The sequence below is a fragment of the Podarcis tiliguerta genome (genome assembly GCF_965153285.1).
Source record: "Podarcis tiliguerta genome assembly, chromosome: 13".
Classification (NCBI taxonomy): Eukaryota; Metazoa; Chordata; class Lepidosauria; order Squamata; family Lacertidae; genus Podarcis; species Podarcis tiliguerta.
The window spans coordinates 24,191,237-24,209,271 of record NC_139546.1 but is presented as its reverse complement, the minus strand read 5'-3'; the positions used below and the strand labels follow the sequence as shown (position 1 = coordinate 24,209,271).

The 18,035-nt window shown below is 44.4% G+C and overlaps 1 long non-coding RNA gene across 1 annotated transcript; it reads left to right on the top strand.

Moving 5' to 3' along the window:
• The first annotated feature begins 6,782 nt into the window (after positions 1-6,782).
• Positions 6,783-14,572, top strand: LOC310662450. Its single transcript, XR_014504290.1, has 4 exons — positions 6,783-7,082; positions 9,226-9,406; positions 10,861-14,117; positions 14,273-14,572. It is a non-coding gene; the product is annotated as an uncharacterized lncRNA (long non-coding RNA).
• Positions 14,573-18,035: the final 3,463 nt, after the last annotated feature.

The window sequence follows — 18,035 nt, the reverse complement described above, 5'->3', positions numbered from 1 at the left end:
AGCTGATGAAAGACAGAGCCACCTCACCACTGAGTGGTTGTAAGTGAGAAGATAGGCAGGTCTGGATTAGGTGAGGTCAGACTGAGACTAGTGGACCCTAATGGACCAGCTTCCTCTGGGTTAAGCAGTTGCTATTTACTTATTTTTGGGACGTGGGTAGCGCTGTGGGTTAAACCACAGAGCCTAGGACTTGCCAATCAGAAGGTCGGTGGTTCGAATCCCCGCGACGGGGTGAGCTCCCATTGCTTAGTCCCTGCTCCTGCCCACCTAGCAGTTCGAAAGCACGTCTGGTTCGCCAGAAGCGGCTTAGTCATGCTGGCCACATGACCCGGAAGCTGTACGCCGGCTCCCTCGGCCAATAAAGCGAGATGAGCGCCGCAACCCCAGAGTCGGCCACGACTGGACCTAATAGTCAGGGGTCCCTTTACCCTTTACCTTTATTTACTTATTTATTAAATTTGTATACCGCCCTTCATCCACACATCTCAAGGTAGTTCACAACATAAATATACAAGATAAAAAATCCCAACTACATAACAAAAATAAACCAATAACCCCCCTCCCACAACACATTTAAAAAGGCATTAGATGTCAATCAACTAAAGGCCTGGTTGAAAAGGAACATTTTTGCCCGGTGCCTAAATATACGTAATGAAGGCGTCAGGCAAACCTCCCTGGGGAGAGCACTCCACAAACAGGGAGTCACTGAAGAAAAGGCCTATTCTTGTGTTGCCACCCTCTGGACATCTTGTGGAGGAGGCACACGAAGAAGGACCTCAGAAGATGATCTCAGGGTCTGGGCAGGTTCATATGGATCCTCTCTACCCCACACCGTGCCTATCCTGTAGTAGCACGGGAAAACATTTCAAGGCAGGGACAGATAAGGGCAAAGTATATGTCTAAATGAGTGAGTTGTATCCCACATGTTAAGATCTCTGAAAGTAAAAAAACAACAACAGTATACAGTGGTACCTCGCAAGACGAATGCCTTGGAAGACGAAAAACTCGCAAGACGAAAGAGTTTTTCGTTTTCTGAGTTGCTTCGCAAGATGGATTTCCCTATGGGCTTGCTTCGCAAGATGAAAACGTCTTGCACCTTTTTTTTAAAACCGCCAATGCATTCCTATGGGAAACCGTCAATACACAGTGGTGCTTCGCAAGACGAAAAAACTCGCAGAACGAATTAATTTCGTCTTGCGAGGCACCACTGTATGTTACTTGCGGCAGGGTGAGCTCCTTGTTTGGATGGGGGCACTTGCCCTCCTCCCCACACCCTGGCATTGCCCATATTCCTCCCTGACATTCACAGCCTCCTGAGGCTTCCTGTTTAACATGGGAAGTATTGTATTCATTTTCCTGATTATAATGCTAGCACTTCTGTTTTCTAACATTCCCATTTGTAATACAGTACCTGATGTTATGCAACTGCACCTTTTTTTGATCAATATACAGTGGCTGCTTGGGTTGCGAACGTGATCTGTGCGGGAGGCACGTTCGCAACCCGCAGCGCCGCGTCTGCACACGCCCGGGTCACGATTTGGCACTTCTGCGCATGCACAATTTAGTGCTTCTGTGCATGCGCAAAGCACCAAAACCCGGAAATAACCCATTCCAGTACTTCCAGGTTTGGCACAGTGCGCAACCCGAAAACACGCAACCTGAAGCATCTGTAACCCGAGGTATGACTGTACCGGTATGCACGCTGTATTAAATTTCATTCATAGCAGTGAATGTGGTGACACAAGAATACACATCCGTGAACAACTTCCCTGCTCACTACTGCTCCTCCATGATGCATCCATGAAAACAGCAGGAAATAACAGATTTTGTCACTTTATTCCTGCAATTTTCTGGCTTAATGGGGTTGCGAGCAGATTTTTTTTCTGGAGGCAATTAACATGGAAATAAGCGCTAAAGTTCCACTGGATTTCCAGAAGTGGCTTTCACGTCATGTGAAAGCTCAATTATACTATGGAAATTAAGAGTTAGGGAAACACTGGGGAAATGGAATAAACTGTAGTGTGAATGCAGCCTCAGCTACATTTGTTTTTAAATAGAGAGGACAGCTTAATAATACAAAGCCACCACTCATTGTCAGAAGGAAAAATCAAATATACAGAGCAATTCTATACATTTACCTAAGCATAAGACCAACTGAAAACTGTAAGACTTACTGCTGAGGGGGGGAAATGCATAGGATTACACTATTGCTGTCTTCTTTTTCATCTAGGCTGGATTAAACAATTAAAAATAATAATACAAATTTTAACATGATGAGGAACTTGGCAGCCAGCTTTCAATTGCCTTGTTTTAAATCAATCTACCCAGCTTTCATGTAGGAATACTAATGACAGCATTTATATAGCACTTTAATAGAAATGTAATAATGAAATGCAAGGAAGATCCCTTTTCATTTATGTATTTATTCCCAGGTTATTCACACTCTGATTTTTCACACTAATTTCCCAAAGTGGCTCACATTTAAAAGAAACATAACAGTAAAATGCTATATTAAAAATTTAATGCATTGCCGTATTTTAATCCTTATAACAGCCGCCTGAATGGGTAGGCAGGTGTCTTTCTCAGCGAAGCTGCTGGAATAATGGGTTGCCTAAGGACAAGCAGAGAGAGTTTGTCATGGAGGAGACATTGAAATGGACGACTTCCTGATTTGCACTTCAGTAGCTTAGGCTCCCTGGAGGCCTGGTCCATTTGGATGAATGGGGCACTGCCCCACCAACTTTAGCCTGGCCTCAGCCACCCCTCACCTGCCTGCCCTACTATATCCAGTCCAGGTGGGGTGGCCCTGGCTGTCATTTTCCTCCTCCTCCTTAGTCTCAGTGTTGCCCCTTCTAGAATGCAGGAAAGTGAACAATGGGGATGAGGCTGGACTCAGTTGGCTCTGCCTGGCATTGGCTCTGCCTCCACTTACTGTAGGGACTCCCTGTCTTCTTCCCAGTGAGCCAGTGTGGTGTAGTAGTTAAGAATGGTGGACTCGTAATCTGGTGAACTGGGTTCGCGTCTCCGCTCCTCCACATGCAGCTGCTGGGTGACCTTGGGCCGGTCACACTTCTCTGAAGTCTCTCAGCCCCACTCACCTCACAGAGTGTTTGTTGTGGGGGAGGAAGGGAAAGGAGAATGTTAGCCGCTTTGAGACTCTTTCGGGTAGTGATAAAGTGAGATATCAAATCCAAACTCCCATCCTCCTCCTCCTCCTCCTCCTCCTTCCCCCTACCAGCCCCATTGGCCACCATTCATCAGTGCCTGGGACCATACTGGATGTGGCCCTTAGCATTTCCCTTGCAGCTCTGTTTCTTACTTTAATTGTCACCAAAGGAGGAGGGATTTCATACCCGGCAACATTTCTCCGATGAAAATAGGGAAGCCCTATTCCATCATCATCATCATCATCATACAGTGGTACCTCCGGTTACAGACGCTTCAGGTTACAGACACCACTAACCCAGAAATAGTACCTCAGGTTAAGAACTTTGCTTCAGGATGAGAACAGAAATCATGCAGCGGCAGTGTGGTGGCAGCGGGAGGCCCCATTAGCTAAAGTGGTACCTCAGGTTAAAAACAGTTTCAGGTTAAGAACGGACCTCCGGAATGAATTAACTTCTTAACCAGAGGTACCACTGTAATAATAATAATAATAATAATAATAATAATAATAATAATACGCCGTCCATCTGATGTTCCATTCTCCAATGAAAACAGGGACATCCTAAGGAAAAGCGAGGCATTCTGGGATCAGATTGGAAACTGTGATGGCTTCTGTAAATCTGGGGCTGTCCCTGGAAAATAGGGACACTGGAGGGTCTGGGTCAGGACATGACATGTGGCCGTGTTGCTTTTAAACCATTCCCACATGGACCGTGCTTATGAAGAAAATGCCGCCATCCCATGCCCCGGTTGCTATCAGCTGGGGAAAAGAATCTTCCATTGATGGCACAGGGAGCTTTCCTATCTGGGCCAATAGCAGAAGCTGCAAAGCACAACTGTGGTGGCAGATGAAAAGGTTAAGCCCCCGCCCTTGCTCCCCGCAGTTCCTGATTAAAATCAAGCCACACTCAGCAGCTAAGTATACAAAAGAAAATGAAATGGAAATGCAGGTGATTCATTTACATCACAACTAGTTTGGTACTCCAGTCACTACATCAGTGGTGGAGAATTTGTGGTACTCTAGATGTGGCTAGACTCCAGCTCTTGTCATCCCGGACAGTTGGCCATGTTGGCTGAGGCTGATGGGGGCCGGAGTCAACATTTGGAGGGCCACAGGTCCCCCACCCTTCACTATACTATATCCACTCTTGAGCTTCAATTTAAGTATGCTCAGAAATTCCATATTCCACCAACGCCAGCCTCAAAACAGCTTCAGCAATCAAAGATTGCCATGTGGAAAGACCCACATCTAAAAGGCCCATGAATGTTGATTTCAACCGACTGCTGTCACCTTCAGTTGTTTGCAGTTCTCACTGGCCACAAGAGAGCCATATCACAACAGTTTCACCCTAGAAGACAATTCATCCACTTCTTTCCATTTTTTCTCTCCCCCTTGCGCCCCCCACCCCGATCAAACTTGTCTGGAATTCTGAGGAGGGAACGAGGGCCTTGCAAAATGGTGGGCTCTTCAGGGATCCCAATTTCTGGAGTCTTTGGCTTCTTTCATTGGAACACAGGAAGCTGATAATGACACTCCTGCCAACCCCACAAAATAATTTTGAGCTTCATTTGATTAATCACACCAGCTGATTGGTTAAGGCTAGCGCCATTTTTGCATACCCAGCCGTCTAGCCGTCCTTGCATCCAGTGGCTCCCAGTTCCTGTCAGTGAACGCGGAGGAGTTTGGCTTCCGACCCACTTCCATTGCTGCCTGTCTCCCCTGCCCCCATCTTCCTTGCTTTCTCTCCCTAAGCTCCGCCCTCGCTCATCAAATCAGCTTCCCCCAGGGAGCAGCAACAATTTCGTCTGCGGAAGGAGAGAACGCTGCAATTTCCTTTGCAGAGAAGATGCAGCCTTCAAAGCGGCCTTTCCATCTGAGGGTGGCAAGCTTTATGTTCAACAGCTGGGCCTTCTCTGAGGGCCGAAAAGGGGCACGCGACCTCTTGCAGGCAGTGGGGTGGTGTAGAGGAAGCGTGGGTACCTTTGGGGTTGCGTAGCTGTGCGCGTGTAATCTCGAGGCTTAATATAGGCAGCCTCTCCCCCTCCCCATTCCGTGTAGTGCTTCTATTAATAAACAATAAAGCTATGGAGAACTGAACCCCCTTGGCTGCGGCGGCAGGGCTGCGTTGCTGAATTATACATAAGCCAGGCGCAGCCTTAACTGAAATTGACTGCGCCTAATGCACTGCTTGAAATATTGACGCTGATCGTTTGCTCTGGATTAACATCTTTCCCTGCCTGCGATGAGATCAGCGCTGTTGCCCGCGGCTCCCGATCTGCAAATGTGACAAGCTCACCCTTTGCTTTTAACCTTTAGCCCAGCACTGTCGCCCTTGAGGATCGGCTGCCAGGGCCCTCGAGGGCATAGCAGAACCTTCTTCGCTTCCATTTGGAACTTCCCACAACATGGATGCAAGGAACCGGGGGAAGGGGCTGCAGTTTGGTATTTTGTGCTCAAGCCTCCGTCATTGCATTGGCGGTGTGCGCTCTAACACCGAACTGCACATCTTGTTTAGATGGAGTGAGTGACTATTCCAGGTCGGATCTGCTCCAGAGCAAGAGGCATCTTCCGAACAAATGCCTGGATGATTCAAGGCCAACAAAGAAAAAAAATACTTCTACCACATACCCTCCAATATTTCTTCAATGAAAATAAGGTCGTACCTTGGAAGCCAAATGGAATCCATTCCAGAATCCATTTGACTTCCAAATGGAAGCCAAATGGAATCCATTCCAGAATCCATTTGACTTCCAAAACGTTCGGAAGCTGTGGAAGCCCCATCAGATGTTTGGGTTCCAAATAACGTTCGCAAACCGGAACACTCACTTCTGGGTTTGCAGCGTTCGGGAGCCAAAACATACGAGTGCCAAGGCGTTTGGCTTCCAAGGCACGATTGTAGAGATGTCCCCTCCAACATTTCTCTGATGAAAATAGGGATGTCCTAAAGAAAAGTAAGACATTTTGGGATCAGATCAGAAACCAGGACGGCTTCTGTAAACCTGGGGCTGTTCCTGGAAAATATAGGAAACTTGGAGAGTCTGAGTTCATAGGCACACGCTGGGTCACAAGGCCTGCTGCACTGGTACCTAGAGCGGTATCCAACTGGCTCCACCCCTAGCTATTCTGAAAGTAGCAGCGACTTGAGTTTTTGCCTTGGCAGATGGGCTGCTAGAAGAAAGTGATCCTCCTTCTAAGGTCAGCTTCTGTTTTTGGTTGTGGTTTGTCTCTGCAGGACTAGGAGTGGGGAGTCCTATGGGCTAGCACAGGGGTCCCCAAACTAAGGCCCGCAAGCTGGATAAGGCCCGAGGGACTCGTTTATCCGGCCCGCGGCGCCCCCTGCTGCCCGCTGCCGCCGCCCACTCTTACTGGCACTGCGCTGTGCAGCTGCCCACTTCTGGGTCGGAGGAGCACCGGAAATAGCTTGTGTGCATGCGCAAGCGTTATGCGCATGTGCAAGCATTATTTCCGGTGCACATCTGGGTCGGAGGAGGCCTGTGCACATGCGCACAAGCTATTTCCAGTGCTCCTATGACCCAGAATGCGCCGGAAATGGCGTGTCCACATGCGCTCCCCTGCCCTCCAGCCCGCCGTGCAATCAGCGCTGGAGACACCGGTCCAAGGCGTGGTAAGTTTGCTGACCCCTGCTAGCATTCCATGGGACGCCTGGCGCCATACACCATCACCGAAGAGCCAGAAACCTTTCCCTAGGTTGGAGAAGAAGCAGAGGTGTAGCAGGGCCACTCTGTGTGGACTCTGTCTTGTTCTTTGCTTATTTGTTTCACTTACTCCCCTCTCTTTCTTGGAAGGTTTCAGACAACCTACATCCAGGCAGCTTACATCAATGCCTGCTTAGCTTCAGCAGTCAAAACCTGCGTCATATGCCTTCAGGCTATTCATCTGCTGTTTCCACTGCCAGGTAAGATGGGTAGCTGGAGATTCCCTTCGTCCGACAGACAGATCCATTGTTTATTTCTCCTGAAGATTTGTGAAGCCATCCCTAAAACCCACATTCTGTGCTAAAGGGAGAATCTACCTGCAAATACTGGCGACGTAACCCACACTCCAATCCCTCCAAGGAAACCTTATTTCAAGGGAGCTGTGCAAAAAGTGTTTTGAAATGAAACCGGAATGAAAGAAGAATTCAATTCCTAGGTGCTGCTCTTTCCTCTATTACACGGGGGCTGTTGATTTGTTTATTTTACGAAAGGTTTAAAACAAATTCCCTCTTCAAATGATTTAATATGTGAATGTCCAATTGGGACTAGCCAGAGAATACCTAGCCACCATTTTCTCTTCTGCATTAAAAAGGACGAAACATTCACATAAAGGGCACGTCCAGACTGTTGGTACTTTCAAGTGGGAGTCAGTCGCATACGAGCAAATTTGGTTCATGCCATTGACGCTCTTGTCCATAGGTGGGCAAACTAAAGCCCAGGGGCTGGATCCAGCCCAATCGCCTTCTCAATCCAGCCCACGGACGGTCAGGGAATCAGCGTGTTTTTACATGAGTAGAATGTGTCCTTTTATTTAAAATGCATCTCTGGGTTATTTGTGGGGCCTGCCTGGTGTTTTTACATGAGTAGAATGTGTGCTATCTCTGGGTTATTTGTGCGACACAGGAATTCGTTCATTTATTTATTTTTCAAAATATAGTCCAGCCCCCCACCACGTCTGAGGGACGGTGGACCGGCCCCAGCTGAAAAAGTTTGCTGACCTCTGCTCTTGTCCAGCTAACTCACCCCCCCCCCAAAAAAAGACCAGATATTTTGTGAGAAGGAAAGTGATGTAAAATGCAGCAGGAAGTGCTTACTTTGACACAATGTCATCTAGTCTTTCTGCAAGGAAATCTGAGTGATTGCTCATTAAATAGATAACTTTGTCTGAACTCTCTGCAAGCAAATTGGGATGAGTGTTAAACAAGCAGGTTGCCTGGAAGCACCCACTGGCCCCACCCAGAGATTGCAAAAGAGGCTCAAAGGTGGTGTAAACCAGACATATGGAATTGCTCACACCTATTATAAATCAAAGGCTCTGATCTGGGCAGTTTTGGCGGTGAGTCTTTTGGTTTGAGAATCCTGGGGCATCCAGCCGCCCTTCTTACAGCGTTGCTCATGAGTGGTTCCTCAAGACAAACGTATATATTTGTTCCAATTTAATTATCTCCCCCACTCCCAAAGAATCCTAAGTGTAGTCTGCAGAGATAGTAGAGTGCCGGAAAGAGGAAATTCATCATAAAAAAAAAAGGACAAAAGAGGCCATGTAGACTTTGCATGCTCTCAATGTGTAGATGCAAATTTAGAAATAACCAGTGTAATTTAAATAGAAAAACAGTAAGTGTTGCCATAGTGGGGGAAATCTGTAAGCAAATAACCTGTATGCTTCCTGAGCTGTGTGCTGACTGTTGACGGGCAGTTTCAAGGCCCCTGCTTCCTTTCCCTTCTTGGGGTTCTTATCTGAGCATGAGCCAGATAACCCTTCAAACAGAGGACCATCTTCTGTAAAGTAGGATACAAGATCTGCACTGAAGTCAGTGCATTCTCACTTGCTGGCTCAAACCAGTAATCAGTGTTCCGGTCATCACAAAAGTAATCGGATCCCTGAGGATGTCTGGAAATGCCATGTGTGCCTGCATGGAAGGGCACATTCGGCCAAAGACAGCTTTTCTCTCACCATAGCACTATGATGGGAAAAGGTTGCAGGGGCTTAAAGTTACAGGGGGGCTCTTGTGGCTGGCTACTCATTCTCCAAGCTACACTTGTCTTTCTTTTTTTATTCAATTAAATGGCAATTGTGAGAAAACAGGAGCAAAGTGGCACAGGAAAATATGTCGGCTTGTACAGTGTGGTTTGGTAGGATACTGAGGCCGGTGACTTTGTGGCCAGCCGCTGGGAGTTGACATCTCAGGCTCCTTTTTTTTGCCATTAATGATTTAGGAGCTTTCTTCATGAAGCTAATGGGCTTTGTGGTTTCCCATCTTCCTGTTAACGCAGCCAAACAATCGAAGCTTTTAGCGTGGTATGGAGGGGCTGGTACTTGACGCATCTTCCTCCTTCCTGCAGGCTGTTGCTGCGCTAGCAATCTCCTGATCACATTGCCTGGTATTGTCCATTGTGTTGTGACAGCAGAGCAAAGGCAGGGTTGGGAATGGAGCAGTGCAGCCTCCACCCAGGGCGGAAGAACCAGACTACTGGAACATTATCTGTCTTGCCACACCACAGAGAAACCAAGGCATAGCTGACGGTGAGAGTTCTGCAAAGGAAAGAAGGCCTCCTGTGTCCTTTTACCAATACTGATTGTAACTATGTGTCTTAAGTGTGGCACACACTTTGAAAGAGACAAGGATTTTGATGAGATGTTATCAGCCGCAGCATGGAGAACAAATCGTGGAATGTCAGGGAAAGCCCAGAACCTAAGTGCCAGGGTAGGAGTTTGGTGGGCTGGATTATTACTAATGTCAAGTTTGTCTCTTGTTCCTGACTTGTGAGGTACTGGCTATGCTCACAAGTGGAGGCAGAAGAAGTGTGTGTGTGTGTGTGTGTGTGTACAGTGGTACCTCTGGTTCCAAACGGGATCCGTTCCGGAGGCCCATTCGCAACATGAAAAGCCCGCAACCTGAAGCGCCGTATCTGCACAGGTGCACGGTGCGATTTGGCGCTTGTGCGCATGCGCAAAGCGCGATTTAGCACTTCTGTGCCTGCACGAGCGGTGAAACCCAGAAGTAGCCCTTTCCGGTACTTCCGGGTTGCCACGGCACACAACCTGAAAAAACGTATCATGAAGCAAACGTAACATGAGGTATGACTGTATCTGCAGGCAATTGTGTCTTTACATTTTAGGCCAGGCATAGGAAAACTCTGGCCCTCCAGATGTTCGGACTACGATTCCCATCATCCCTGACCACTGGATCTGTTAGCTAGGGATGATGGGAATTGTAGTCCCAAACATCTGGAGGGCCGGAGGTTTGCCTATGCCCGTTTTAGGCACTACAAAGCACTGTCTTTCTGCACTAGCAGGCAAAGTGCACACACAAATGCTGGTCATACTCAGAATAGACCCAGTGAAATTAATGCAGCTAAATTAATTAACTTCACTGGGTCTACACTGAAAAGGACTAGTGTTGAATACAATCTTACACGATATCTTAGGAATGGCTCCTTTTCTAGGCAGTTCAGGATTCTTATTTGGGACACTCCTGTTCTATAAATAATTCCTCCCTAGGTCCATAGGGTAGGCCAGCAAATGAAATTATTTGCTTAAATGGCCATAGGCTGTTGCAAATCTATCAAATAGGTCATGGAAAATATTAACAAACATGAAAGCTGCAAAAGCATTCCAGATGAAAAAATAATTTCATAGCATGAAACATCAGGTGAAGAATAGTAATAATCATAATAGTGATAACTAATTTTAAAACCTTAGCAATCTCTGTAACCAATTTGAAAAGGGCTACAAATGAATTCAGTGTTTCTTTTAGTTTCACACAATGCAGAAGAACAGGCAGTATCCCAGAAAAACTCCAGTTCTTCCAGAGATCACCTCCATCTCCGACAAACCTGTGGCTCTCCATAATGGACTGCTTCATGCCCTAGTTTATAGAAAGCTTGATGTTCCTCATTATGCCTCAACATTACAAGGTGTTTTGTCCTTGAGCGACCTTCATTAAAATGTGTTCTCACCCTCATTTTCAATGGCAGGAACGGAGCATTACAATAAGGAGCTACTTCAAACACCACTTTCAGCAGGTATTTAAAATGAGACCAGGATTCAATGTCTCAAGGAGCAGGAATGTTACCCATGCCACGTGTCAAAGAAGAGAAGGTCTGCAATAATGCACTCTGAAACAAAGCCCGCCGGGTTCATTCGAGGGGGAAAGGACGGCGTAGAAGGCCAAAAACCATCAGAACCACTAAGCTGTTTTAAAATGGGGAGAAATTTCTTCTTGACCCTAAATTTGACTACCATTTACTCCCTGGGCATAGTAGCTAAATGTGGCTGTTCCGCTGCACCGAGACACACTGCCATAGCCCTCTAGCTAGCTCATGAGGCATTCCGTGGGGATGAACTGACCCCGTCTGAGCCTGATGCTTCTTTGAATTCGGGATTCTTGAAGCTTTATCTTCAAAGGCCTTAGATGTAGACCAGCTATAGCCTATTCCCCACCGCGGATTAGCAGCTTCCATTGAACTCCGCAGAGGGAAGGGCAGACAGGCCTTGTGTCGCGCAAATGCTGCTGTGCATTGATATTTTTTAATGGGGATATGAACTGAAGCCTGTTAGGAAATGCAGTTATAATTAAAGCACAGCTCCCAGAGGCTGTCTAAGGCACCAGCGACTAAGTGCATTGGCAGATAATGTCATTATTTGGCCGTTGCTTAACATAAGGGGGTGGGGGTGGGGGATGGGGAAGACAATTCTTGTCTGCCGTCCCTGGGTAGGGGATGTAGCACCAGGAGCCAGACAAAGAGAAATGCTTGCCTCTTGTTATCAATTGTCGTCCAGTTGATTAATCAGTACGTAGAAGGGAATACGAGGAAAACAGATACTCTGTGAAAATCGTGACCGTGTAAATTTGCCAAGCCAGCGGCTGAGTTATGTGGTTTTGAGGTAATGCGACCCCATCAAACAAAACAGCCACCAAGTCGAAGAAAACTTGTCTTGTGTCAATTGTATTGTTCTGCAGCCATATCTGTTGTTCAACTGGCAGCATGAAATTCAAAACAAGAAATTTTAGGGCTTGCGTCTGCTTGGAAATCACATATTCTACCCTGTGCGTCCTTTTTAAAAAAAACAAATCCTAAATGGGTGGTGGCTGACTATAATTATATTGTAGTACTGAGCAGAATATACGTTGCACATGTTAAAATGCACTTTTATTTACTATCATTGCACATGTCCCTGGGCTATGGAGTTGCATTGAAAAACAGGTTCTCAACTACATATACCAGGGGTGGTTAACCTGTGGTCCTCCAAATGTTGCTGGACTCCTAGCATCCCTGAATATTATCCATGCTAGTTGTGGCTGATGGGATGTGGAGTCCAACAAGGATGGCCACAAAAAAGCCACCCCTTCTTGAGCTGCAGCTAAAGCTAAGCCCTTCATGTTTGCCCCAGAAAATAAGAGATTCTTGACTAATCAGCTTCCTTTGGCTGAAAGTATAAAAAACATACAATATTGTGCTGAATGCAGTTATGTTTACTTTGGAAAGGTCCACATGCTTACAACAACACTGCTTCAAGATGCCAACATATTTAACAGAACGTGTCTTTCAAAGCAGCTGAGTAGCTCTGGCATCATTGGCAATGTCCATATGGACTGAATCAGATTTTGCAAGTGCCCTTTACCATGGTCACTTTCCAGACAATCTGTTTATTGAGTATTCATCCTGCTTGGTTTGCAACAAATTTTACAGGGAGGTTATAGAATATTGTGTCAAGCCATTGTTACCTCACACTTTCGAATGCATTTCTTTGCCGCCTTCCTTGAAAAAAATTCATTTTTGGGGGGAAGTGGATTTGTTACGCAAGAGCCTAAATCCACTTTAATTGTGCAACCTGAATTTCCTGGCAATTCAACTGAATCATACTCACAAAACAGCAATATTCTGGAAGCGCCCCATGTCATGCTGTTTTTAACACAGTAATACCTGCTTACTTTGTCTAGAGGGCCTGCTGAGACTTAAGCCTATGAGCAAAATTCATTTTTAGCTAAAGCTGGAAAATTAATGTGTTTTTGTTGTTGGATGGTATGATAATCAGGTAAACAAGGCAACAGACACATTTCCTTAACTAGCAAATGTATCTAAATCACATTTGCTGATTTTTTAACATGAAGTTATTTTTTTGCATATATTCCATTTTTAAAAATATATAATATGGTTTAGCTGTGTATAGCTCCATGTTCTTCAACTAAAATATTTGAGTAAAATTATTCTCAGCCTAATTTTCTTAACTTGAATTTTCTTTTAAATTTGCTATTGAATAAAATTAATTATATTATTTTTTAACATTTCCAGTTATGTTGTTTAATTTGAGTCTCTCAAACAAACAAACAAACAAAACAACAACCCTACAATCCCAAATTAGAAAAGTGTTTAGTTTGACAGTTTCTAGATACATAATTTACTCTACTTGTTTTCCCTTTAGCTGAATTTCAGGTGCAAAATTTGGAATATTAGAAAAGCCGAGTATGGATTCCAGCTTTTTTTTCAGGTTTTGAATTTGTTCAAAATGTTTACTGTGTTTACCTGAGCGAAAGTAAGCAATGTTAGAAGGTCAATCTGCAAAGGTTATCTGTACATCCCCATTGGAAAGCAAAGTAATAGAACACAGCAAAGTCTACAGTGTGGGTTTTCATACCCTTTAACAATGCCAGCATACTAACAGTTTTACAATTCTCAGTGGGTGACCTCATCCATGCAGAATTGTGATGTTCAAAGACCCGATCCCTGAGTGCATTAAAATTAAAGATGTACATGAGCAACTAGAAAACTGACCACAGACAGGAATATGGAACACAGGAAATCTAGCTACTAGCTAGAGTGTCTGCAGAGGTGCAATGGGATCACGTACTTAATTATACATAATATGTGCTTATTTAGTTTCCACATTGACAAGCTATGAGTAACACTGTGACTATTTCATCCCTGCACTACCAACTTTCAAAGCCTTTTTAAATGTTCGTGGATAGCGACAAACACCTGAGGTATTTGGGACAAGTGTTACTATGTCATTATATCTATTTAAAGAAAACACCCATATTGTGCTTCTAATAGCACCTGCCTAAAATGAAAGCCCATTGCAATAATATCTGTTGGGCAAGGAAGCATTATCAAATCAGCTTTGTTTGCAAAAGATGGGTATAGAAAGGGCTACAGTGCATCAGGAATGTTAAAAGGTTGCGGCTTTCAAAAAGTTTCTCTATCAGTAGTCTCTCTATTGGTCTTATAATTCTGTGTGATGCAGTGGCGTAGCGTGGGTTGTCAGCACCCGGGGCAAGGCAAGTAATTTGCGCCCCCTAACCCGTGGATTTGCACCCCCTAACCCTAACCCCCAGATGTTGCGCCCGGTGCGGCCGGCCCCCCCTGCACCCCCCACGCTACGCCACAGGTGTGATGTTCTCCATTTCTGGAAGCAGAACAAGGCTACCCAGACCCCCAGCCAGTTCAGGCCTCTAGATCCCATAAGGAGTGTTCTTATTTTGCCAGGATTCAAACATGCTTTTATTGACACTGCTGCTCTGTGAGTTCAAGAGGACTTTGGATAGAGAAGAACCTTTAGGAAATCAGAAAATAACCTTTGCTTAATCCTGGCCTTTGTATTGTCGCCTGAAGAAGAACATCTAATATCTAGAGATGCTCACAGTTTGGCAAAGCTCAGGGACAGTAAAGTTCTATGCTACAAAATAAATACTAAACATGTTTTTTCTATTTGACCTTGTTCTTCAGACTTGGTGCATACTGCATAGTTAGTATGTTTAATTAGTCTTCTCAAGGGGTTTACCCCACGAAGCGGTGTACAAACTTTGCTAGAGGTGTTACAACTTTTAGAGAAAATATTATGAGACTTCTTAAATATACATACAGGTATACCATGAAAAAGTATGAACCTTATAACAATATTAGGTTACTAACAGTGGAAGCTCCAGCTGTAATCCAGTGGCAAAATCCTAGTATTAATCAATGATACGCACACACATACCCGCAGACTTGTTCTGTGCAACTAATATTTATAACTGCATTTGTTTACCAGAAAACATATCCTATTTTCAATCTGACTTTGTAAGCACCTCCAACAACTAAATAGACACCATTCCATAGACATCTGAAATTCATGATGTTATATGAGCATCAAGAGCCAGACAAATTGTGACCACGGAAAAAATCTCAGGTGGAGAGAGGCAATATTTGTCCACAATAAAGGCTCTGTAGTAGCAGCTGGGGATTCATTAATCAGTTTCCTCTAGGAGACGGCAGCAAGTTGTTGCACTTCAAGATGTTATTCGAACTAGCTTGTGCGCCTTTTCTCCCCCGGGTCAGGCACCATTTTCCCTCATTGCTTTCTAATGGGAAGTCCTTTATCATCTTCCATTGTTGGGGAAAATGTCTTTCTCAATTTCTCCCCCAGCTTTGGAATCTGACGTAAAAAAAGGCAATTTTGTTTTCAATTTTGTCTTTGTCACTCTTCGTTGCACAGTTCCTTCTCTCTGTTCATGTTTTGAAGAAAGTAAGAAAAGGCCTTTGGAGATGTTACGCTATTGGTGATGGTAGGTGTTGTCAGGTGTATATATATGATCAACCACTACAGTAGCTATTAGCAGCAGTTATAATTATTGTGGTGCATGGGAGAGCATTATATCACATAGCAAGGGATTCAATGTTTTACCACCACAGGTGTTAACTTCTGTAAGGTTCATTATCACTGGTTGGTATATCAACCCTGTCAGCTGGAATTGCAGTTCTCCTGATTTACTATTCTGAAAGTACTACGTTTTACTGTGAATATAAAAAAATGGACGTTTATTGACTTTCTAATTCCACTGGTGGTATTTGACCATGTATATGAGGATTTATATGATGAAATGAACTTAAGACACAGGAAAAAAATTAGTCATAGACATTAGAAATTATGCCCGAGATGAAGTTGGTAAGAACCCTGCCTTTTCGCAGGGTTTATCTGATATTATCCCAAAACTGAATTTATACCTGAAGAGAGCTTGTTAAAATAAGATAGTCTTTTATTTGCAGCACAATCCAACTAAATCAGAACATTTGGTTTGTAAGTAAAGTTCATTTCTTTACTATTTTGGGACAGAAGGTCACCAAAGTTGTGAACAATAAGCATAATAAAATAACAGTTCAAATCTCAATTAAAGAACCAACAATATATAGCCAACATTAAGCAATATATAGCCAACACCAAACTTAAGATCTCAGTTTTCATTAAAAGCTGTAGGAAAACACAAGTCTTTGCAGCCCATCAGGATGGGGGACAGTGAAGGAGCCAAACTGATATCAAGGAAGTATACTCCAGAGCTTGGCTACTACTATGGCGAAACACCTATCCCACATGCTGACAAGCAGGACCTCAGAGAAAAGCAGAATGCAGAACAAAGCTGTCACTGAAGGAATTTAACAGATAGGCCAGTTGTCTTTTGGGTATCCTGAACCTAAGCCATTCCATTTAGAGCTTTAAAGATCACAACCAGCACTTTGAATAGAACTCAGAATATAATTGGAAGCACAAAATTTAATTAAGCAAATTATAGATGCTCAAAATAACTGGGCTCTGATGCAGTCTTGTAATAGTCTAACCTGGATGCAATCAAAACATTCATATGTGACAGTGGTCAGATCTGCCTGGTGCATGAACTGCTGCAGTTCATGCACCAGGCATAGTTGGGCAAAAGCATTCTTGGCTAGGAAAGCCAGTTCCAGGAGGGTCCCAAACTGCACACCTGATCCTTCAGAAGGGGTGCTATTCCATCCAGATCAGGGGAAATAACCTTCTCAGTATCAGAGTTCTTACTGAACAAAAGCACCTTGTTTTGTCTGAAACAAGTTCCACATCCAAGCCATCCAAACCAGTGAGTTCAGACAGTAGATTTGGGCAGCACTTTTTTTCTGAGGGTGCTCCAGAGTATGCAGTACCAGCACCGATTTTCCCCAATGTTAAAAGTGTGACACTTACTGTAACAACTTCATAGTGAGTGCCGTCATATTTCCCCCTTAAGCACTTGGTTTGGGTATCATACTGCTGTCAGATCATTATAGATATCTCTTGGTGATTTCATTTAGAACTAGAGTGGGAAACAACCTGTCCAGATGCTGTTGGACTCCACTGTCCATCAACCCCAGCCAGCATGGACAGTGGTTAGGGATAATGGGAGTTGTAGTCCAACATATCTACACCTTAGGTGTGTCACAATAATATATATTAAAAATTGACCTGATCCCCAAACACATCTCTGAACTAAAGATAGCTCCGAGTCCTTAAAAACATGAAGACTACTAATGTAATTGTAAAGGACTCTTGGGGCAACATGGACCCTTGAGAAATATTGCTCCCTCAAAGTGCTGAACAGCACCCCAACACAAACTTCTGGCACTTAACTTTGAGAGGCCCAGCAGAACTAAGGAGTTTGCTGTCATTGTGTCCCAGTCATCAAGAATGGCATTTTCAGTTCCCAATCAGGTCAGAACTCTGGCTAGAATGAGTTAAGATTATCTGCATCATTTGTCTGCACCTGGAGCTGGGTAGCCAACACATACTCAGAAACTTTGCCTAAAATAGGGGAATGGAAACTGGCTGATAGTTATCCAAAGTGGAGAGATCCAGAAGTGCTTGTGCTGTTGTTGTTTTTAAAAAAACAAAACCAATTTTACTACTCCTTCATTCAGATTGTATGTGCCCTCACAAAGGGAGGTATTTAATATCGCTTCCTTTACCCATCTAGCCACTCCCTGTTAGCTTTTAAGTAGCAAGGGTTAAGAATGTATGTGGTCAGCCTCAAAGTGAAACTGTAAAGCACTGTAATTCCATGGATTAAAAGATCAACATTTAAATGGTTTTTGTGGATTGTGGTTCCAGTTTACAATTTAAAGAACATAGCACAGTTCGCTGTTTTATGCCAGTGAAATCCCCATTGCTTAAATAAGAGGGACCATAGCATTGCACATGCTTTGCAGGCAGAAGGTCCTACATTCAGTTCATTGCATCTCCAGTTAAAAAGCTCCAGTTAGCAGATGGGGGGGGGGGGGTGCACAATAGAGCAAAATGTGATTTTGTATCCCTTTGTCTCCCTTGTGGGCATGCACACAATTTCATCTCTATTCTAGGGTTTTTTAAATCCCTGGGAAGTCCAAACCTCCCC